This window comes from Lampris incognitus, chromosome 13 (genome assembly GCF_029633865.1).
Source record: "Lampris incognitus isolate fLamInc1 chromosome 13, fLamInc1.hap2, whole genome shotgun sequence".
In the NCBI taxonomy this organism is placed as follows: Eukaryota; Metazoa; Chordata; class Actinopteri; order Lampriformes; family Lampridae; genus Lampris; species Lampris incognitus.
In genome coordinates this window covers 97,938-121,685 of record NC_079223.1, presented here as the reverse complement: position 1 = coordinate 121,685, position 23,748 = coordinate 97,938, and the positions used below count along the sequence as shown (strand labels likewise).

At 46.8% G+C, this 23,748-nt stretch overlaps 1 long non-coding RNA gene across 1 annotated transcript; it reads right to left on the bottom strand.

Annotated features, from left to right (window-relative positions):
- Positions 1-2,521: 2,521 nt before the first annotated feature.
- On the bottom strand, positions 2,522-4,061 carry LOC130123257 (uncharacterized). Its single transcript, XR_008811292.1, has 3 exons — positions 3,808-4,061; positions 2,935-3,198; positions 2,522-2,849 (listed from the first exon to the last, which is right to left on the bottom strand). It is a non-coding gene; the product is annotated as an uncharacterized LOC130123257 (long non-coding RNA).
- Positions 4,062-23,748: the final 19,687 nt, after the last annotated feature.

Sequence of the window (23,748 nt, the reverse complement as noted above, 5' to 3'; positions counted from 1 at the left end):
AATATTAGACAGGAAGAGTTTGTTGATATGTTGTGTGGTTATATTAGAGAAGAAGTGTTTGTTGATATGTTGTGTGTTTATGTTAGAGAAGAAGAGTTTGTTAATATGTTGTGTGGTTATATTAGAGAAGAAGAGTTTGTTAATATGTTGTGTGGTTATATTAGACAAGAAGAGTTTGTTAATATGTTGTGTGGTTATATTAGAGAAGAAGAGGTTGTTAATATGTTGGGTGGTTACATTAGAGAAGAAGTGTTTGTTAATATTTTGTGTGGTTATATTAGAGAAGAAGAGTTTGTTAATATGTTGTGTGGTTATATTAGAGAAGAAGAGTTTGTTAATATGTTGTGTGGTTATTATAGAAAAGAAGAGTTTGTTGATATGTTGTGTGGTTATATTAGAGAAGAAGAGTTTGTTGATATGTTGTGTGATTATGTTAGAGAAGAAGAGTTTGTTAATATGTTGTGTGCTTATATTAGAGAAGAAGAGTTTGTTAATATGTTGTGTGGTTATATTAGACAGGAAGAGTTTGTTAATATGTTTTTGGGTTATATTAGAGAAGAAGAGTTTGCTGATATGTTGTGTGGTTATATTAGACAAGAAGAGTTTGTTAATATGTTGTGTGGTTATATTAGAGAAGAAGAGTTTGTTGATATGTTGTGTGGTTATATTAGACAAGAAGAGTTTGTTGATATGTTGTGTGGTTATATTAGAGAAGAAGAGTTTAATATGTTGTGTGGTTATATTAGAGAAGAAGAGTGTTAATATGTTGTACAGTTATATGAGAGAAGAAGAGTTTGTTAATATGTTGTGTGATTATGTTAGAGAAGAAGAGTTTGTTGATATGTTGTGTGGTTATATTAGAGAAGACGAGTTTGTTGATATGTTGTGTGATTATGTTAGAGAACAAGTGTTTGTTGATTTGTTGTGTGGTTATATTAGAGAAGAAGAGTTTGTTAATATGTTGTGTGGTTATATTAGACAAGAAGAGTTTGTTAATATGTTGTGTGGTTATATTAGAGAAGACGAGTTTGTTAATATGTTGTGTGGTTATGTTAGACAAGAGTTTGTTGATATGTTGTGTGGTTATATTAGACAAGAAGAGTTTGTTGATATGTTGTGTAGTTATATTAGACAAGAAGAGTTTGTTAATATGTTGTGTGGTTATATTAGAGAAGAAGAGTTTGTTAATATGTTTTGTGGTTATATTAGACAAGAAGAGTTTTTTAATATGTTGTGTGATTATGTTAGAGAAGAAGAGTTGGTTGATATGTTGTATGATTATGTTAGAGAAGAAGAGTTTGTTAATATGTTGTGTGGTAATATTAGACAGGAAGAGTTTGTTGATATGTTGTGTGGTTATATTAGAGAAGAAGTGTTTGTTGATATGTTGTGTGTTTATGTTAGAGAAGAAGAGTTTGTTAATATGTTGTGTGGTTATATTAGAGAAGAAGAGTTTGTTAATATGTTGTGTGGTTATATTAGACAGGAAGAGTTTGTTAATATGTTTTGTGGTTATATTAGAGAAGAAGAGTTTGCTGATATGTTGTGTGGTTATATTAGACAAGAAGAGTTTGTTAATATGTTGTGTGGTTATATTAGAGAAGAAGAGTTTGTTGATATGTTGTGTGGTTATATTAGACAAGAAGAGTTTGTTGATATGTTGTGTGGTTATATTAGAGAAGAAGAGTTTAATATGTTGTGTGGTTATATTAGAGAAGAAGAGTTTGTTAATATGTTGTACAGTTATATGAGAGAAGAAGAGTTTGTTAATATGTTGTGTGATTATGTTAGAGAAGAAGAGTTTGTTGATATGTTGTGTGGTTATATTAGAGAAGACGAGTTTGTTGATATGTTGTGTGATTATGTTAGAGAACAAGTGTTTGTTGATTTGTTGTGTGGTTATATTAGAGAAGAAGAGTTTGTTAATATGTTGTGTGGTTATATTAGACAAGAAGAGTTTGTTAATATGTTTTGTGGTTATGTTAGACAAGAGTTTGTTGATATGTTGTGTGGTTATATTAGACAAGAAGAGTTTGTTAATATGTTGTGTGGTTATATTAGAGAAGAGTTTGTTAATATGTTTTGTGGTTATATTAGACAAGAAGAGTTTTTTAATATGTTGTGTGATTATGTTAGAGAAGAAGAGTTGGTTGATATGTTGTATGATTATGTTAGAGAAGAAGAGTTTGTTAATATGTTGTGTGGTAATATTAGACAGGAAGAGTTTGTTAATATGTTGTGTGGTTATATTAGAGAAGAAGAGTTTGTTAATATGTTTTGTGGTTATATTAGACAAGAAGAGTTTGTTAATATGTTGTGTGGTTATATTTGAGAAGAAGAGTTTGTTAATATGTTGTGTAGTTATGTTAGACAAGAAGAGTTTGTTAATGTTAAGCTCGCGCACCAGAACCTGACCCGTGTGGCGAAACCCAAGACAGACAGACACGAGATGACTTCAAAAGCTACCAAGGGAGATTTTATTGTGGGAGGGAAATGTATGGTGAAAAAAGGCGTTCTGTTAGTGTGATGTGTGAATAAACTATGTGTGGTGTCCCGTGGTTTGCGTGAATAACTATGTGTGAGTGTTTTTAGCCTATGTGTGGTGCGGTATGTAAATGACCAGGAGGTGTTGAAAAAATGTGCGTGCACCTGGCGATAAAGTCCAGTCCGTGATCCAAGAGGGGTTGTCCGAGAAAGTCCAGGTCCGAGATCCGGGAAGTCGAGTCCGAAAGGAGGGGTCCAGATAGAGGGACAAGGGGGGGGATCGCAGGAGAGGTCCGGGGAGAAACGTGAAGGTCGCTGGGGACGAGGGAAGACGCGGGGAGCCGTGGAAATCGCGGAGGGAGAGTCTTGGGAGGAAACAGAGACACGAAGATAAGACACTGGGGAATAAACAGAATGCAAGGAACGCTGGAGGGCTTGTCAGAACTTTACCGCAGGATTCAGTACGTCGAAGCACAGAGAGACGTTCTGGGAGGCTTCTTGTAGAAGGCTGCCTGATTGCCACAGGTGTGCCTGATGGATGATGGCAAACACCTGGTGCAGTGCAGCGCTCGTCTCCTCAGGGCGCGAGCCGAGCGCTCGGATGTTTCCGGCACGTCCGAGCTGGGGGAGTGGCTTGAACGTGCCGGGGAGGCAGCTCGGGGCGGTGTAACCACAACATGAAGAGTGGAAAGGCAGTTGGTCCTGATGACATACCTGTGGAGGCATGGAGATGTTTAGGAGAGACGGCATCGGAGTTTTTATCTAGATTGTTTAACTCAATCTTGGAAAGTGAGAGGATGCCTGAGGAGTCGAGAAGAAGCACACTGTTGGCCCATTTCCATCCATTTCTGCAGTACCCTAAATAAGCCCACTAATCTCGGACAAGAGACCACTTAAAGCTCTAACGTTTCCCTCTGTGTGCAGAAAGGACATTCCTCCCCCAGTGCTTTGATCCAGGTGAGTCCTGTGTCTGTTCATAGTTATTGCTCCATGTATAATCCTCCACTGGAGATAAGCCATCCGTTTCTCAACAGGAGGCTTATATATGTAACCCCTTTTTCACTGGCGGGCAACGCCCCTAATGACAATATTAGTGATACATGATAATAGAAACCAAGATAATAATCAATTTAGTAGCGCGGTGCCTCCACTGTGAAAATACTGTCGCGGTTTTTCTATAGCCCGGATAACTATGGATGGAGGCGGGGACTTTTAGGTGCGACAAACCGGGCTTCACCACCGTTAGCTAGATAGCTGCGCCAATGCTAGGGCTAGCCTGCTAGTTAGCTAGTTAGCCGTGTGCTAATGGGTTAGCAAGCTCACCTTGGGACCAGGGCTGGTGATGGAACAGGGCGGCTGAGCTCTAGGCGGGGCGGGAGATGGAAGGCTGCTCTCCGGGCTGCGTGTCTCTCTCTCTCTCTGTACTCTGGCTCCGGTGTGACCGGGTGAATGTCTCTCTCAGTCTCTCTGGGGAAGCTCTCGGGGGTAGTCAGCTAGCTACAGGTACCGAGGCAGTCTGCTGCTAACACTACCACTGCTAGCCACCGTATCTACTGTCTAGCCCAGGATACGCTAGGTTTCCCTGCTCTATCCCACGCTAAGGTGACAGTCTACGATATGGTTACTAAACAGTTCTGGCGCGTTGTCTCTCCCGCGGTGTCTAATATAGTTGCGTCTGTGACAGCGCGAGCTAACCTGTGATTGGTCCTCTAGCTGCACGAGCCCAGTGCAACATTCCAAGTACATCCCCAGGCATTTCCCACTACACTGCCCCCCTCCAGCACTGTTGAGTCCCTTCAACATAAATGAACAACAGACTACAAAGATCAGTCTGATTAATCTAACACGATAAACGGGACAGAACACCCGCGAAATGAACTAGGCCCGGAACAAAGGGCGTCAAACAAATGTGGGTGGTCGCTATCCATACTGGACTCTTGTGACTAGCCTAGTAACCCCCAAGTCAACTAGTCACGTCCGTCAAAGTTAGTCTAGGAGCCGGGCCTCCGGACTGGCCGGCCCCGTCTGGTGGTGTACGGGAGATGGGACTCAGCGGCGTCGGCTTCGTCTCCTTCTGGGTCAGGGGCGTTGGACTGCCCGCCCGGAGCACAGGCTGCTGTCCCACGACGTTGGGTGATTGTCGACTCGCCTGAAGAGTAGCTGGCAGCAGTGTGTTGGAGCGGCTGGAACCGAGCCGGGGAGCCTGGTGTGCTGGGTCCTCCATCGTCGTTTGCATGGAACAGGTCCTCCAGCCGGAGATCAAGGTCTTCATCGATCTCCTCCTGCTCTGTCACTCCTTCGTACTCCTCTGTTCTCTGCGCCCCCGGCTCCTCCATGTCAGCAGCGGGAGGACCTCCTTCAGGTGTTTCCTGCGGCCCTATGGCTGGTGCTGGAGCAGACAACAGAGCATGGCGCCTCCGCTGAATCCAGACCGGCACGTCGTCTGAGAGGTAGGGTAGCAGTCGATCGTGGTGGAGGAATCTCTCCTTACGACCTTCCTGGACTCTGTACAAGACGTCTCCCATCTTCTCTGTGATGAGGCCGGGACCTCTCCACCGTGGCTTCAACTTTGGAGATTGACCCTTCTTCCTGGTGTCGTCCCGGACATACACTAGATCTCCAGGGTGAAATGTGCGTTGTCGAGCACGTAGGTCGTGGTCCTTCTTGTTCCTGAGCTGGGCAGCACGGAGATGCTGGCGCACCACTTCGTGGGTGTCCCGCATGTTCGCCTCCAGGTCAGCAACGTACTCGGCTGGGGAAGTGCGATGAACGTTGGCTTCCTGCACCCTCAGGGTGAGTCCTTGCGGCTGGTTGACTTCTCGCCCAAGCATCATCCGGTTTGGTGTGTAACCCGTACAGGCATGGGGTGAGCTGCGGTAAGCCCCGGCGAGGAGGTGGAGGTGTTGGTCCCACTCGCTCTGGTGTTTCCCCACGTAACAGCGGATCATTTGCAGGAGAGTTCGGTTGAACCTCTCGACTTGACCATTCGACGCAGGATGGTAGGGGGTCGTTCTGGTCTTGGCCACCTGGAGAAGTTCACAGAGCTCACGAAACAGGGCACTCTCGAAGTTGCGTCCCTGGTCTGTGTGGATCTCCAGGGGTACTCCAAACCTGGAGAGGAACTCCTGTAGCAGCTTCTGAGCGGTGATCTCTGCAGTTTGCTCGGGGATCGGGGCCACCTCCACCCAGCGCGTGAACTGGTCCACCATCACAAGGATGTATCGGTTCCCCATCTTGGATACTGGGAGTGGTCCAACCACGTCGATGTGAACCCTGTCCATAGGAGCGCCGGCCTGGTACATCTGCAAGGCAGCTCTGCCTGTTCTTCCAGAGGATTTACACGCCTGACATTCAGGACAGCGTCGGACGAACTGGTTCACACTGTCAGTCAGACCAACCCAGTAGAACTCTCTGCGAACTCGATGGTAGGTCTTCTCACGGCCCAAGTGACCGGACAGCAGGGCGCAGGGACACAAACGTAGGACCTCTTCTTGGAGCGCTGTTGGAACAATGAGACGGAGGATGGATGGCGTGTCAGCTCCTTCATCCCAGCGGTAGTACAGGACTCCATTTCGCCTTTCTACTTGCGTCCAGACCAACCAGTACTTCCGTGCAGCAGGTCCTTCCAGCACCATCTCCTCCTGTGACGGTAGCTTCCCCTCATCCTTCCACTGGTGCAACTTTGCTAGCACGGCGTCTCCCCTCTGGCGCTCCGCTAGCTCGTTGGTCGAATACTGGGCTAACCAGTTGATAGCAGGTGGTTCACTCTCTTCAGCACCATTCTGATGTTCATTGACAGGTTGTGACATCGTTAGGCCTCCTGCCTCTCCTCCTGGAGCCGATGGTGGAACGCCCTCTTCTGCCGCTCCGGAGGTGTTCTCTTCCGAGTCAGTTCGACGGATCGCTAGCGGGACCACATCATCCACATCGTCGCTGAACCTTGCCCAATGGTGGTGTTCACGGTGACAGTAGGAGCAACCTCCACAAGGCAGCGAGTCCAGACTCTCCCCAGCATGATAGCAGTCACAGGCGGGTTTGGGTGACCTGGACAGCGCGTCCGCGTTGCTGTGCTTGACCCCTGGCCGGTGTTCGATTTTGAAGTCGTACTGGCTCAGCTCCTCGATCCACCTCGCCAGCTGGCCTTCTGGGCTCTTGAACCGAAACAGCCAAATCAAACTGTTATGGTCCGTCCGGATGATGAACGACCGGCCCAACAGGTAGTGGCGAAACTGCCGTGTGAAGCGGACTACAGCCAGAAGGTCTCGGCGTGTGACGCAGTATCGCTGCTGTGTGCTTTGCAGATGTGCACTGGCGTAGGCTATGACCTTTTCTTCTCCTGCTTGCATCTGTGACAGGACAGCTCCGACGCATGTGTTGGACGCGTCAGTGTCGAGCAGAAACAGTCCATCTCGAGAGGGGTATGCCAGAAGAGTTGCCGTGGTGAGTCTTGCCTTTAACTCCTCGAAGGCTACTTGTTGTGTGTCGCCCCACTTAAACTCCTCCCCCTTTTTCTGAAGTTCGTAGAGGGGGCTGCACAGATGGGCAAATCCTCGCACAAACCGTCTGTAGTAGTTACACAAGCCGAGAAAAGCCTGGAGCTCAGTGAGGTTTCTTGGGGTCCTCCAGTCGTTCACAGACTTCACAAGCTCCGGGTTCGGGCTGACTCCGTCTCCGCTCACGACATGCCCCAAGAACAGGACCTCCCTCCGCAGCAGGTGGCATTTAGATGGCTTGAGTTTGAGACCGTACGCCCGGATGCGCTCCAAGACCTTCCCCAGGCTCTGCAGACCCTCTTCGACTCCACGCCCCAGCACAATGATGTCGTCGAGGTATACAAGCAGGTGTCTCCACTGTAACCCTCTCAACACCACCTCCATCGCACGTTGAAATGTGCCGAGCGCATTGCACAGCCCGAAGGGCATTCGGGTGTACTCGAACAGCCCATAGCGTGTTATAAAGGCTGTCTTTCCACGATCATCCGGGTGCACTCCAATCTGCCAATATCCACTTTGCATATCTAAAGTCGAGAATACAGTGGCCCCCTCGAGGGTGTCCAGACACTCTTCGATCCGCGGCAGTGGATATGCATCTTTGAGAGTCAGGTCGTTGAGTCTTCTATAATCTATGCACCACCGCACACCTCCGTCCTTCTTTCTAACTAACACCACTGGAGAGGCCCATTCCGAAGTGGATGGTGTAATCACTCCGGCCTCTAGCATGCTCTTCAGGTGCCGCTCCTCTTCTTGTTGAAAGCCCAGGGGCGTGCGCCGAGCCGGTTGTCGGACAGGTTGGCCTTCGCTAGTGTTGATTCGGTGCTGGACCGCATCGAAGCGCCCCAGGTCCGCGTCACTGGCCGCGAACACGCCCTGGTGTTCAATCAGGAGTTGTTGCAGGGCCCTCCGCTGATCCTCATCCAACCCTTCACTGGCGGACTCATACAGGGACGACAGATGGTCGGGCAGACCCATAGTTGGTGATGACTCCATCCGTCGGACTGTGGCTGGTTCATTTTTTCGGCTCATGTCGTCCTCTTGTGGGGCCTGAAGCTCCTCTTCCGCCTCCACTAGCACGCCGAGGCAGGCTCCTTTCTTCAGCCTAACTTCTTTCGGCATCAGGTTACACAGTCGCACAGGGACGTGTGGGGCAACGTTGACCAACACACTGCCAGATGAAACTCCCTCGGTGAGGCCAGCAGGCTCCAGGACGGCGGAGATACCTGCCTTGGGGCTTTCCACCACACCCCAGACGTCCTGCTCGCTCTCCGCTGATAGTGTCAAAGAGTCCTGCAGCAGTACGCGAGAGACGGCGTACTCCCCCACGGACGTACCCACGATAACTGTGGCCACTGGCTCCCCTTCGACGTAGACCTGGCCTCCCCCGGATACAGTGACATGAACGGCCAACATGAGATCTAGGCCCAGGAGGAAGGGGTCGCGGATGGGCGCGACGAACACATCCCATTCGATGGTCTTGGGGCCCAAGCGGATGGTCACCCTATACTTCGGGGTTTCAGCCATGTCTTTACCCTCTTCAGCGTTACGCAGAATGGCGATTCCGACGCTCGGCTGGTCGGCCAGATTTAATTGTTGGAATGTGTCTCGGGACATCACCGTGGCTTCGGCCCCTGTGTCAACGATGCACTTCAGCTGCAGGCTGTTCACGGTGATGGGAATGACGAGACTGGGTCCATTCCCCGAGGCTCGGCCGAGATTGACTGATGGCTGCTCGCTGACCTTCCTCGGAGCCCTCGGGCTTGGTGACCGTGAGTTACACTCTCGCTTGAAATGGCCCTCCTCTCCACACTGGTAACAGGTCCCTTTGCTGCGGGAACTTGGGCTCGGGGACCGCTGCGCGCGTTGCCCCGTGTGCGCGTAGGTAGCCCGCTCAAGCGTCCTTCCCCGTTCCACTCCTACTTGTTCTTTGGCCATGTACCGCTCGATGTTTAAGAGCACCTTGTTAATGTTGTCGATGCCACTGGCCAGGGTCTTGAGCTCGGGGGTGCTCATGCTGTCTCCTACCGGCGGAGGACTTGGAGAGCTATCGCGACGCCGCTCGTCTTCCCATGCTACTCGCCGGATTCTCCCTTTTCCTTCAACCTCTCGCCTCAGCGTCGCTTTAAAGTCATACTCGCGTGCCTCAACCTTCCTGATTGCTCCAGCTAGTGTTTTGGGTTCTGCCCCCAGGACTTCATACGCGATGTTTTGGTTCTTCAGCCCGCGCAGAAAGGCTTCTGCAGCGTAGGCCTCCTGCAGTGTAACACCAACCTGCGGGTATGCCAGTGTGACAAGTCTCCTCACTTCCTCGCCAAACTCATAGAGGGTCATCTCTCTGGCCTGCTTAACCTCGCTGAGTTTACGGCGCGCAGTTCCCTCAGGCAGCTCTTTACCGTAGCGGCGGCGTAACTGGGTGATGAGCGCGTGGTAGTCATCTTTTATCGGAGCCGGCTGCGCGATGACAAAAGACATGGCGTTGTCCCTCAGTCGGAGATACAAGGCGTCCAAACAGGTCTCGTCGGTCCAGCCCCTCTTTCTCGCCATCCGTTCGAATGGTCCAACGAAACTATCCCAGTCGCCCTTACCATCAAAAGTGGCGAGGAGCTTGATGTCATTTTCGTGTCCTCGGTCGGGACCTTGTGAGCTTCGGTTGCCGCTCCGACTTTGAAGGTCTCCTGTCTGGCTCTGTTGACCTCTAGAGGAACCTGCCTGCCCTCCAACGCTGTCATCCAGCAGGTTTCGGCCGCCGTTGCTGTCCAGGGACATTTGGCCACCCTGCATCCCGTCGGGGGGTGGTACTGCAGTCGCTCCATTTTTTCCACCATGACCGATCGGAGTGCTGGTAAGTGGTGCGGGCTCACTGGGTCCATTTCCTGTATAGCGCAGGGCTGCTGGGGCCGCTTTGCTGCTCGGCCTGGCTGGCGTCTCCTCGTTGCGCCGGTCGCTCAAGTTAGCCACTGCGGCCATAGCTGCTGGCAACAGGTGATCAGCGCCGTCTCGCTGTCTGGCCCCTGGGTTCTCCCGGGCCGGGGTGAACTGCGAGAGTAGGCTCATGTCTTGCACCGTTCTGCTAGTTCGTTCTCTGAGCACAGCCCCTGCCGACCCTACACCACTATCGCTTTGAGGGCTACTAGGAGAAACCCCTTGCTTCACTACTTGAGCGATGGGCGACAAACCGGGAGGCTCACCTTGGATATCTGAACGATGACGGGCCCAAGTGGTGCGCTGAATGGGAGGTGTGGGGGGACGAGATCACTTAGCCACCGCTTCCGCTAGTCCATCGATACGCGCTGTGAGGGCCTCCATCTGCATCTCTATCTGGCGTTGCATCTTAACCTGGGTCTGGCGTTCCATGTTTTCCATCTGGCGTTGCATCTGAACCTGGGTCTGGTTCATGGTTTCCATCTGCGCCAGGGGGAGCTTCATCCAGGCGTGCTCTCCGGGGTCTTCTGTCCCCACACCAGCACCATCCAGACTCAACTCAGACTGTTCTTTTACATTTTCTTTGTCCTGTGACATTTTTATTTTTCCACTGATTTACGTGACTACTGAAGAAATTACAGTGCTTCACAAAATGGCTTCTTGCTAGCTGGGTTAGCTCACAGTGTGCAGGCTGAATTATGCCGCCATGTGACCGGGGCAGGATCCTCCGGTGTTGAGATTATGGCGAATCCCAACCTTTTATCCCACTTCTGACACCACTTGTCGCGGTTTTTCTATAGCCCGGATAACTATGGATGGAGGCGGGGACTTTTAGGTGCGACAAACCGGGCTTCACCACCGTTAGCTAGATAGCTGCGCCAATGCTAGGGCTAGCCTGCTAGTTAGCTAGTTAGCCGTGTGCTAATGGGTTAGCAAGCTCACCTTGGGACCAGGGCTGGTGATGAAACAGGGCGGCTGAGCTCTAGGCGGGGCGGGAGATGGATGGCTGCTCTCCGGGCTGCGTGTCTCTCTCTCTCTCTGTACTCTGGCTCCGGTGTGACCGGGTGAATGTCTCTCTCAGTCTCTCTGGGGAAGCTCTCGGGGGTAGTCAGCTAGCTACAGGTACCGAGGCAGTCTGCTGCTAACACTACCACTGCTAGCCACCGTATCTACTGTCTAGCCCAGGATACGCTAGGTTTCCCTGCTCTATCCCACGCTAAGGTGACAGTCTACGATATGGTTACTAAACAGTTCTGGCGCTTTGTCTCTCCCGCGGTGTCTAATATAGTTGCGTCTGTGACAGCGCGAGCTAACCTGTGATTGGTCCTCTAGCTGCACGAGCCCAGTGCAACATTCCAAGTACATCCCCAGGCATTTCCCACTACAGTACTATTACTTGTAATAAATGAAATGATGTATACATAACAAATGCAGTTAAAATCAACTCTCAATCATAACATTGGTCTTGGAAAAGGTAGACGAATATTACAAATTATGTAAACATGATGGCATCAGTCTTTTATCTATTGCTTATTCCAACTGCAAAACAAAATATGACTTTGCCTTTGCAGTTTCAGCCCCAAGCCTCTGGAATAATCTCCCCCAATCTATTAAATTTGCTAAATCTTCGATTGTTTTAAGCGGCTTCTAAAAACCCATCTTTTAATGGATTCCCACGTTTGACTTATGTTTTGTTTTTTTTTAGCTTGGTCTGTTACTACCGGTTCTATATATATATATATATATATATATATATATATATATATATATATATATATATTAAAAAAGATTTCATGCACTATGTATTTGTTCGCATTTTATATATGTAATGTAAAGCACTTTGTAACGGTGTTTAACAGTGATATAAATAAAATGATGTAAATAAAATTTTGCTTGCTTCAAACTAATGGGACTGTGTCCAGATAGATGGGGTTTCCTCAGTTTTATGTAGTAATTGTCGTCTTTATGCTTTCCACAGATACTGTTCTCTGGCCATGACAATTGCACTCCTTGTCGGCCGGTTTAATGATCTGTCTGTTATCGAGGACTTCTGATAAGGCTCTGTCTTTTGTACTATTAGGTTTTACTACATGCTGTATGCGGAAGAATTTGTCAAAATAATTCAAATTGGCCACAATGAGGGTCACGATTTCCGCCAGCAGCGTGCTGTTAGGAGTCTATTCCGACTTGGGAGTGAATGGCAGGGGCTCCGCATCTGTGCTGTCCTTGTAATACACTGCTAGTTTCAGTGTTCTGTGGCATTGTTGAATGTCCCTTCTGATCTGTTCCATTATGCTTTTTGTTACTTAGTTGGAATTTTATTCCTCTGTTCAGTAGGGTTAATTGTGGGGAAGTTAGGAGAAAGTTTTTCGCTAGTACTACATTTTCATTCCCATCCTGTATCGGCAGGCTTGTGGGGACTTTTAATTTAAATACTCCAACCAGTTTTGTCAGTAATTATATTGCCGTCTGTGGAGTCCAGTGCACCTTGTCCTTCTATAAGTCTCGAAGAGAGTCCTATTTAGTGGTGGCATGGTTGGAGTTGCCTTTGATGTATTCATTCAGTTTTTGTAGGTTTGTTTGTTTCCCCAGCAGGAGGCTTGTGGAGTAGTTAATCATGGGTATCTGCACATTGGCCCGTGGGAATTTGCTTTTTGCTGCTCTGATGCCCCCTGAAGCTGCTTGATGGTGGTCTTTTTCAGTTTTTGTGATCTATTACTTCGCCTAAAGGACACAATCATCTCTTCCATTGTGTTGGAGTGGGTGGCTTTGTTGGTTGTGCTCTGCGCATGTCTGAATGTGGCTCCCGGATAACTGTCAATTTGTAGGTTAGCCAAGTCGAAAGGTGGGAATTTGGCAGCATTTGAGTCTCCCATTATCAGTATAGTTTTGCTTGTGCTTATGTTAAACCTCTAGTCTTGGCATTTGTTTTGTTTGTTTGCCAGATAGTCTGGGGTATAGTGGTCAGGTTTATTTTTCGTCCGGCGTCCACTTCCAGACAGCTCTGTTTAGCTGTTGTGTGATTTGGCGTGAGGGTCAGACCAGTCAGGCTTGGTGAGTTGTTGTTGGGACGGTCCCGCCTCGTCCTGTAGGAGTGTTTATTTGGTCTGGATTCCCATATGGATCAGTCTATTGGGTGGGTATTCCAGTGTGGTTCCTTCCCTGCCTCTGTTCTTTTGGGGATGGTGCCTGCGGTGGTGGTGTGGGGAGTATAGTCCTGTTTTTCAGCTGACCAGTCTCCCCTGATCTCCGCGGCCTTGCTGGTCCTCAGTTGCAGCTGTGGGGCCGTAGACGGCTGTGGGCAATCACTCATTGTTTGCGTGGGGGAGGTTGTTTGCTGTTTTCTGCCCCCGTGATGCGATTCGGTGGCACATGGACTTGGGTGACCACAAGCTTAGTTGTACCAGATGGCCCCGCCATTGGTGATTGACTTGGGCGTTTGGTGGCTTCGATTGGCTGTCCTCCGCCTCGAAGTCTGTCAATTTGGAGATGAATATTGTCTGTCGTCAATCGTCTCCTCCTGCAAGTGGCAGCCCAGGCCTTTCCTTGCCGAGGATGAGGCTACCTGGAACGGGCCATCCTAGTCCCGTGTGGATAGGTTGGTGAATTTATCCATTTCTCCTTTTATCAAGTTTTTGTAGTGTTGCTGTACTATTCTCATGGTTGTGGCAGCCCAGTTTTTTTGCAATGTCCTCAATCTTTCTCCGTGTCTTCGTTCAGGACTGCTGGTTTAATGGTGGTAGTCAAATTGTTGGCCAGACTAACTGGTTGTTTGGGGGGTGCTGTGAGGCCGATGCAGTTTTCGAGTGATGGTTTGCTGTGAGCAGTTTATGAAAATTCGCCGTCTTTAAGCCGAAGTCTGTCATCAGACCGTTGTCTTTAATTTCATTTAGCTCTTTGTTGTTGTAGAGGGCCTTAAAGGAGCAGCAGCCCCTGGTGAATCTACCCTCAAATGTGTATCACCACAGTGGCATAGAAAGGGACTTTGTCTGTAAGCAGCTACTCCGTGAAAAGAATCTCACCCTGGAATTAGCGATAAGCACCTGTGTGCTTCATGAACAGTCAGAAAAGAGCTCCAAGGAGTTAAAGAAAGAAGCGGATATGTACGCTATTCAGAAAACTCGCTGTGGCAACTGCAATGGACAACACACGCTCCTGACCGTAGTAAATGTTATGCATTCAATAAACAATGCAATAATTGTGGCAAACTCAATCATTCTGTTAAATGCTGCAGATCCACACCAGCATTGCCCATAGTTGGCGCCAAAGCCCCCCAGTCATTACTAAAAAAGACAGCCAGATAGCAAGAACGAACTGAACACACAACCAGACAGTGCTTTGGATGATACGTTTTTTTGCGACCCAGTTGATTCAGCCACTCGGGAGAAATCTTCACAACGCTGAAAGTGGAAAGGGCAACTGAAGGTAAAATTGGTTTTGTATTGTCTTTTAACATTTCTCTGTTCAGCACACGTATTCTTATCTCGTTTGTATCCGGGCTCTGCTTAGGTTTGGCGGTGGAGAATGCGTGGTTGCCAGATACAGCTGATAGTTTCCAGCCCAAAAGCTGTCCAAAAACCGCCAGGATGCACATAAAACTGCCCAAAATGTAAAATCAATATATAGTTCAGTAATGTTATTTAATTGCCATACTATCCAGCATAAAAACAATGTACACTGACAGCCGAAGCACGCACAAAATAGCCTAACTCTTATAATGAGAAATTACAGCACCGCAAACCACAGCATATCGATCTTAGGTGCTACTGCCACCCTCTGGACAACATATAAATACTGTATGAGAGTCATCAAATGGGTTCGCCATGGTGCTGCGCATCTCTCTACTCCTCGGGAAGCGGCAAGTCAGACAGAGCTGAACCAAACGATTATCGTTTTCATGTCAATGCAGCAACAATATGTTGCGATCAAATCTATGTCCCTCTTTGCAAAAGCACAAAGAGGCACAGAGCGCGGTCAGTGTGCTCAAGCGCATGCAGGCATTGCACTTTTACAGGGTAGATTTAAACAAAGAGTTTATCTGTGAACATACACAGTAATCAATATTAGCTTTTACTCCAGACGTGTGTGTGTGTGTGTGTGTGTGTGTGTGTGTGATATCTTGCCTTTAGATGCAGAACAGGCTGTCGGTTGCAACTTGAACACACTGGTGGAAAAACACATGTGAACTTTGTAGAACTATGTACAGTTTGACACAGCTGTGTAGTACATGGATGAGTCAAACGTCCCCAACAGCTGTGGGGGAGGTTGGAACATGGCTGAGGTACATCTGTGTTAGACCTGTGCGCACATCCATCAGAGCAGAAAGGAGCAGTAATTCCATGCAATTTCTGGTATCGTCCTTGTGTTACTTGGGAAATGTTCTTTCCACATCCGCAGTTGAGATGGGCAGGGTCAGAAATCTTATTGCACCTAGTGCTAAATCCTGGAAGCACTGGTTTCCTCTGACATCTGTAAAGGCTTCCACCTCCAGCCAAAAGGCATCGATGGGCTGATCATGGGAGAAATTTGTTGATGCCATATTTCTCCACTGGGTCTCAAGTGAGCATGGAAAAAAAGCCGGGCACAGTAGCTCCAGTTTCCACAGCATTTCCAAAGAGGCAGGTAAGCACACCTGATGCTGCACCAGGACTTCTTTCAGAAACTCCATGCAGCATGTTGTAATGAGCTGCGTCTTCTCAAGGGGCGGAGTACTGGTCTCTAATTTCTGACTGAAAGAGGTCACCAGAGCTGCCTCAAGAGGTGAAATGAATGTTTGGGTGTTGTAGGTCCAGTTACCTGATCTGTTGATCGGTGTTCATGTGACGTATGATCTGCTTGATTATTCGTCTGTGTTGACATGAACAGCCTGTTAAGGTCCCTGAAAACGCCTAAGCTGTCTCCTGTTTCCAGCTGAAAGTACTTGATCACAACTTTGATCTCCTGAAGAATTGGATGTAGAAAATGCATGAAAAGACTTTGTCGAGTCATTATACATCTCCACTCAGGAGTCGCACAGCATAGCAGCGCTCATCATTTGTTGCCTGAGTGAAGTGTAACTTGAGCTCATTTTCTTGCTCAAGTATTCTATCGATGCAGTCAGCTGTCACTAACCAACGGGTAGCACTTGGTGAAAACATTTTCAGCGGACATTCCCCATTGTTAATGGTCTTGTAGATAGCTCGATTGGCGCTTGGCTGAATGAGCTAACCAGTTGTCGGACTCGTATGTAATCCAGATTGTTGGGGAGATGCTGCATCGCCTTGTGAGCAACGATGTCAAGGGAATGGCGCACACACAGCTAATTAGCTGTAAACCGGGTTGTTTTATGAGTAGTGTAAACTGAATGTTGTTTATCAACTATGACCCTGGCTCCGTCAGGAGCAATTCCCACCATGTTGTTAATTTTTAGACTATCTTCCAAAAACCTAATGATAGCTTCCACAATCCCTTTGGCATCTGAACGTGAAAGTTCAGCCAGGCCGAGGTAATTGCTGACAAAGTTGTTGTTTCTTGGAGCGACATTTCACGTAAATGCAAAGCAGTTTGTTTACAGAAATGTTGGCGGTTTCATTCAGGTCAAGTGAGTAAGGGGACCCACTGATGTCCTCTCTAAGCTCTTGTCTGAAATGCGGTGCCAGTACTGATTTGATTACAGTCGTACACTTGGTTCTGTGCGTTTTAAATTCTCCGGTCTCATCTTGCAGTATATCTGAGAAGTCGTTCACAGCGTTAATAGAAGTGTGGCGAGCGATAGACGTTGCTATGCTGAGCTCGTGGCGTTTCTGGTCGTCTTTGATGTTCTGGTTGCTCGTCATGGGCACAGTAAAGGGTTTCACACTAGACAGGCAACGAACCTTGTGTTTGCTGGTTTGCACCGTGATCTTAAGTCTTTTAAATGAGCCCTAATGCCGCTTTTGCAAAATTTGCAATGTGCCTTTGTCTCGTAGGTAGTACCATAACTCATTTCTCCTCTCGCCATAATGTTGTGCTTAGATGTTATTTAGCCTAGTTAACCATATATATTCTAATGTACTGTAATTTGTAATACAAAAAACCTGCCCAACTCATGGAAAACCAGCCGAAACGACACCCACCTGCCCAAGGCCATTTTAACCCGCACAATCCAACCGAAAATCGTCCAATTACCTGGCGACACTTAAGGTAACAGCGGACTTGTGACCACGTGATCTGCATGAGCTTACCCCCCCCCCCGGGGGTGTTGAGTGGCCACAGGCGGTTAGCACCGGTCCTACAGTAAACCAGGAAGTGAAGAAAAACTCGGGAAGTGAAGCTAAGTTTACTAGTTAAATTGACCGTTAATTCCTCTTGGATTACATGTTTGCGTGGATCAAATGAGTGAATACTTTGGTGTTAAGAGTATGTCATGGAATGCAGGTAATGTGAAGTTAGTACTGTTATTTGGGTGACATTTCGTGCTTCCAACATAGTGTTATTAACATACAACATGTAACCTGATTCCCTATGGCGCTTGCATGTGTTTGTTTCCTGTAGACCACCCACTCTGATACCTGCCAATAAACGGGTAAAGGGAAGTTCTGTCTCCTCTGTTTGATCAACACACATTGGTGACGGCTGTCGCACCTGGACCACATACTCTCACCTACACCTTCTTTATGCTAGCTCTATCCCGTCTGCTCCTGGGTCCTGCGTTGGTCCGTCGACGAAGAAAACGTGTTACGTCGTTGGCGTAAGTGGCTCCGTTGGCGGGAGCGGTGTCGGTAGCTTTGTGGTTGGTCTTGCTTTCCAACGCGTCCGTCTCTGGTCCCCGAAGCACAAGTCCGTCGGAGTCTCGGTCTGGTGAGCCATAGCCGTTGTGCTGGTGTGGGCGCCCGTACCGGTAGTTGACTGTCGTCCACTCGGTGGCTTCCGTGTAGGTTTGCCGGTGGTGGAAAAGACGTGGTCTGTCATCCGTGTAGGTGGCTCCTTCATTTCGGTTAGTCGCGTCTCGTCTGTAAGGGGGTCCCGTGTTGGTTTGTCGTTGAGGAAAACGTGTTCCGTCACTGATTTAAGTAGCTAAATTGGTGAAGGCGGTGTTGGTAGTTGCGTGGTTGGTACTCCCTTCCACCGCGGCCGTCGAAGTCTTGGTCTGGCGAGCCGTAGTCGTTGCTGCTGTCGACGCCCGTGTCGATAGTTGATGTTCATCCACTTAGTGTTTTTTTCTTCTGTCCTAGGTCGCCATAATGCTGTGGATTGACTCGTCCGGATAAAAGGTAAAACATAAATAAATAAAAAATTCGGGGTTTTTAAGTATTTTGTCCAGAAACCAAAGCGTTGTCAATTGGCTTGGTTTCTGTTTAGACAGGCCATTGAGATGTTGCTCTGTCAAAAAAAACAACCAAAAACCAAAAAAAACAAACTTTTTTTTAAACCTTTTCTAAATAAGAGAGAGGGGGGGGGGGTATTTTGCCCAGAAACCAGAGCGCCGTCTATCGCTTGGTTTCTGCTTAGACAGGCTGTTGAATGTTGCAACGTTTCGGTTTTTAAGAGACATTCAGGCCGGCCTATATGACGTTTTATGGTAAAAATAAATAAATTGAAATAGCTACGTGGAAAAAAATCCGTCATTGAGGTAGCGTTCCTCTCCTATCTTCTGTTTCTCTATTTTTATAGTCCCTCAGGGCTTTGAAAAGCAGGTTGGCATGTTGATTGAAAGATTTTTCATTTTGTCCAAGAAATCTTATGTATCTTGGATGTAGCTAGGATGTTTGTTAGAAATGTGGTTAAGATAACATTCAGTAAATTCTGCTGTTAAGTATCACTGTTGCAGTCAAACAATTGTGTAACCGGGAGGAATTTCATAGGGTGTACTCCAGGATTTCGGATCTTGGTAATAAATAAAATCTTTTAGGGCGGGGATTGTCACTACCCTTCAAATATGTGTGTGTGTGTGTGTGTATATATGTTCTTTTTAGTATTAATCAAACCTCCAATATTTTGTGTACTACTGGTATGGTGGATGGGAAAATGGGGCTACTAAGTTTGGTGTAATGTCTGGTGTTACTGAATTCTGTCTGCGACACATATTATTCCCTATCCAAAATAACCTCCCCACTACCTTTATCTGCGGGTTTAATAACAATGTGTTTGTTGTTTTGAAGTTGCTTAAGAGCTTCAATTTCTTCCTGGGATAAATTAGTGTTGTCTTTTCGATCCCAGTGAAGATTCCTCAGAACGAATATACGCTATGTACAAAAGTATTGGGACACGCCTCCTAATCATTGAATTTAGGTGTTTCATTCACATTCATTGCCATAGGTGTATAAAATTAAGCAGCTAGCCATGCAGCCTGCATTTACAAACATTTGTGAAAGAATGAGTCTGACTAACCATTAAGTGGCAAGGTCTGCATCAGTCCTGTATTAGTCAGATTCAATGTCAATATATTATTGGTGAATTATCTCCCTCGCAAGCTCTGACGAATGAAGGGCGTAACCTTACATTCACTGACGGTGAGTAAGTGGAGAAGAGAAGAGAGCTGTGCCTAATGTTAATAAGATTGGCTTGTCTTTAATTTTCTGAGTCTTGGGAGATGACCGACAACAAAACTGGCTGAAGCCAAAAGATCAAAAACATCATTCACAATGAATGGGAGGAAGATTTTTACATTTTATTTCAACGCAAAATCCATATGTCTGATCTGCAATACTAGTGCCGACGAAGAGTAATTTGGAGCGGCATTTTAAAATGGTGCACAAAAGTAATGATACAGATTTCCCAGTGAAAACGGCTCTAAGAACCAGAAAATAGCAGGAATTGAAGTCTCAATTAGCGCAAGTAATTTTTATGAGACAACTCCAAGGGTAAGGCTGCAATGATGATATCGTATCGCAATCGTTCAAGACGGTGAAATTTTGAAAGACGTTTGTTGTGGCTGCGGATGCACTCTAAGTTGATTTCAAGAATAAAACGGACACTGACTGCCATTAAAGACCTTCAACTATCCCGGAATATTGTTACACGGCGCTGTGAGGAAATGGCCGAGAATCTTAACGAGCAACTGAATGACATGGATGCATGCGAGTGTTTTTCCTTCTAGTTTGACGAGTTAACCGATATGGTAGTTGTGGCACAGTTATGCATTTTCGCTAGAATGTTCTTTGAAGACATGAGCGCAAAAGATCTACTCCCCATTTTGCCGCTTAAAGGGCAGACTAGAGGCGAATATATTTTTCAAGCATTCATGGAATTCGTTAACCAGACTATACTTCCCCTTTTTTAAACTCCTCTCCCTTGCAACTGATGGCGCACCTGCTATGGTAGGCTGTGCTAATGGGTTCGTGGAATTGTGCAAGCAAAGTGATTCTTTACCGGACTTCTTTATCATTGCATAATTCACCAACAAGCGCTGTGTGGGAAGATCTTAAATATGAAAGAAGTAATAGATGTAGCTATGAAGATTGTGTGCTCAGTTAGGGCGAGGAGGCTATTTTGTGCACACATGGTGGAGATGGTAGCAGAACACAGACTGTTACTGCACACGGGTGTGAGGTGGCTGAGCCGAGGCAAATTTTAGGAGAGATTCAATGAGTTGTTACCTGAAATCAAAGATTTTCTCAGGTTTGCTAAACATGCCGATAATACACAACTGGAGGACAAGTGGCTTTTGGATTTGGCATTCCTCATCGATCTCACTAGCACGCTAAATGAGCTGAATTTGGAACAATAGGGAAAGGATAAACCTGACAGCTCAGTGAAGGCGTTTAATAGCAAGCTCCAACTGCTGTCAAGTAGGCTGTAACGCAGTGACCTGTGACACTTTGCTGACATGCTGGACTTAAACGTCAGGGCAACGACACAGCACAGCTTGATAGTACAGATCCACAATGACAGATGTCAACCTAGTGGCCTGTGTAAGGCTTGCAACCAGCTGCTACAACCCTATTCATGGGTTTCAATCACGTGATTTTTGTTGCTATGACCGCCATCTTGAGGACCGCGGTCCCCGGGAAGTTTAGAAAGACTGTCCAGAATCGTTCACTTAACCACGGAGGAGATGCAGTGTTATCTGCAAAAAATCGAATTTTGAGAATTGGATCCTTTTATCCAAAGACCAGTTAACCCCCCTTCAGTCTGCTATCGATCTTCCTAATTTTCCGTTTCACGACGTTTACGTGTACCTCGTCCACAAGACTGTTTTGTTACAAAGCTATGAAGTTAACGCGGTAGTCAGCTAGCTAACGTTCATAGCCTGGAGTGTTCTGTGGGAATCCAGTGGTCCTTTTTCATTACTGCGATCAGTTTATTTAGACAATCATGGTTTTTAGGGATTCTGTAAAATTGTAATCCATTTGTTTGTAACTTCTTGTGGTCACAACCCACAGCACCACAGATCGAAGGCATCCTGGTATCCATTGGTCCTGAAGATGGTGGTGTGATGCACCACTCAAATGATGTGAAACCCATGAATAAGAAACTATCCGCCTCCTCCCACTGCCAGCACTCCCACTAAGGTAGGGTGACATTTATTTTCTAAGTGAGGGGTTGGGCAGGTTTAGGGGTTGGGGTTAGGGTCAGGGTTAGATTTTGGGTAAGGGTTGGGGTTATGGGTTATACATTGTATTTATGTAGCACTGGCCTCCTGATCGGAGGGATGGTGTGATGGAGAAGGCTGCGGTCCTTCCTGCCAGGGACGAAGGTTCAATTCCCAGACAGAGTACAAGAGCAGAGGAAGGAGTGGTCTAATAGTTAGGTTAAAAGGGGAGGCTACACGGATCCCTGGACAAGAAGGTCCCCCGGGTTAAGTTATGAGTTTGTAAGTTAAATACTGAGGTAAAATCTAGAAGCTGGAGGAGGAGTAAGTGCTAAGTGTTAAATTATAAGTGCTAAAAATAGTGCTATTAGAAGACTCACTAGCATAGTAAAAAATAACAATAATAAATAAGAATAATAATAAAGAAAAACTCAATAAGCCATGCGATTACGTGCTCTAATAAAAAACCGAAAAATAAGTTATCCCCTCAAACCAGTCTAATAAAATTGCCTAAAATTTCATAAATAAAACACAATAAATAACAATTAATTAAAAGGGTAAATCGATGAATAAATAAATATGGGGTTGTCATCTCGTGCCAAGATTTAGACAAGATTGAGATCTTTAAGAAAGGGGGATCAGTGCAGCCAGATTGTAGATCCAGGGACAACCACACCAGGAGTGGGTCGGCCATCTTTCAATCATCATTAAGACCCCCTGGTACGGTGGTCCCAAGCCTGTGGATCCAAATTCTCTCTACTCTCTTTCTCTGCTCAACGGTCCAGCGGTCGTTGTTTTCTAGACCGGAAACTGTGAGGTGAGTGGGGGGGTGAAGTTGGAAATGTTTGACCCGGGTGGTGTTGAGTCGACCTTGCCTGATATTGTAGAGGTGTTGTGATAAGCTGGTGTGAATGGAGTGCTTGGTTTCTCCTATGTCATGTTTGTGACGGAGTGTGCATGTATTGATGTATACCACGTAGTTGGTGGTGGTGATGGAAAAAAAGCCTAGCGTGGGGAAAGATGTGAATTCTGGATGAATTTTCTGTTTTTGTAGTGGTGGCCATAGTGCAGTTGGGGTGTGGGTCTATGGTCAGCGAATTGGGATCTAGTGAGTAATGGTTGAAGGCTCTTGCTTTTTCTGTTGGCTGAGATGATTTTGTGATTGTGAAAAGCTGGGTGTTGAGACTGTAATATGGCAAAGTTGTTTGATTGTACGATGAAGTGCTGTAATGTTGTGTGAAAAAGAGGAAACGAGGTATGAGTTGTGGTGTATTCTAGGGTTAGGGTCTGGGTTAGCTTTGGGTTAGAGTTTTGGCTAGGGTTAAGGGTTGGGTTAGGGCTTAGGTGTCAGGTTAGGGTTAGTTTGGGTTAGGGGGTTACGGTTGGGGTTAGGGTTAGGGTTAGGGGGGGTTAGGGTTAGGTTTGGGGTTGGGTTAGGGTTGTGGGTTTATGAGTTATTTTTATTTAGCGCTGGCCTACTGATCTAAGGGGTGGTGTGGTGGAGAAGGCTGCGGTCCCTCCCGCCAGGGACGAGGGTTCAATCCCCAGACAGAGCACAAGGGCAGGAGGAGGAGCGACTCAATAGAGCTAGTTTAAACAAGGAAGGCTGCCCAGATCCCCGGGCGAGACGGCCTACCCGAATAAAATTATTAGTAAAATAGATAATAAATAAATAAATAAATTTAAAAAAAATAGATAATAGAATTAAATCTAGGTAAAATCTAAAAGCTGGAGGAGAAAGTGCTAATTGTAAAATTGTAAGTGCTAAAATAAGATGAAAAAAGTGCTATTAAAAACAAAGTGCCATAGTAAAACAAATACAGAGTAAAAAAATCAAAAAGCCATGCCATAAGTGCTCTAGATAAAATCACAGCAAACAAAATTTAAAAAATTGTCCCCTCCAAACAGTCTAATAAGATTGTCTAAGATTCATTAAAAATACAATAAGTTAATAATAATAATTAAATAAATAGATAATGGGGTTGTCATCTCGCACCAAGATTCAGACGTGATTAAGATCCTAAGAAAGGGGGATCAGCACAGCCGGATCGTAGGTCCAGGGACAACCCCACCAAGAGTGGGTCGGCCAGATCGGCCATCTTTCAGTCTTTATTAAGACCTCCTGGTACTGTGGTCCCCAGCCTGTGGATCCAAATTCTCTCCGCTCTCTTTCTCTGCCCAATGGTCCACCGGTCATTGCTCTCTAGACCGAAAACTGTAAGGTGCGTGGGGGGGTGAAGTTGAAAATGTTTGACCAGGGGGGTGTTGAGTCGACCTTGCCCGATATTATAAAGGTGTTGTGATAGGCGGGTGTGGATGGAGTGCTTTGTTTCGCCGATGTAGTGTTTGTGGCAGAGT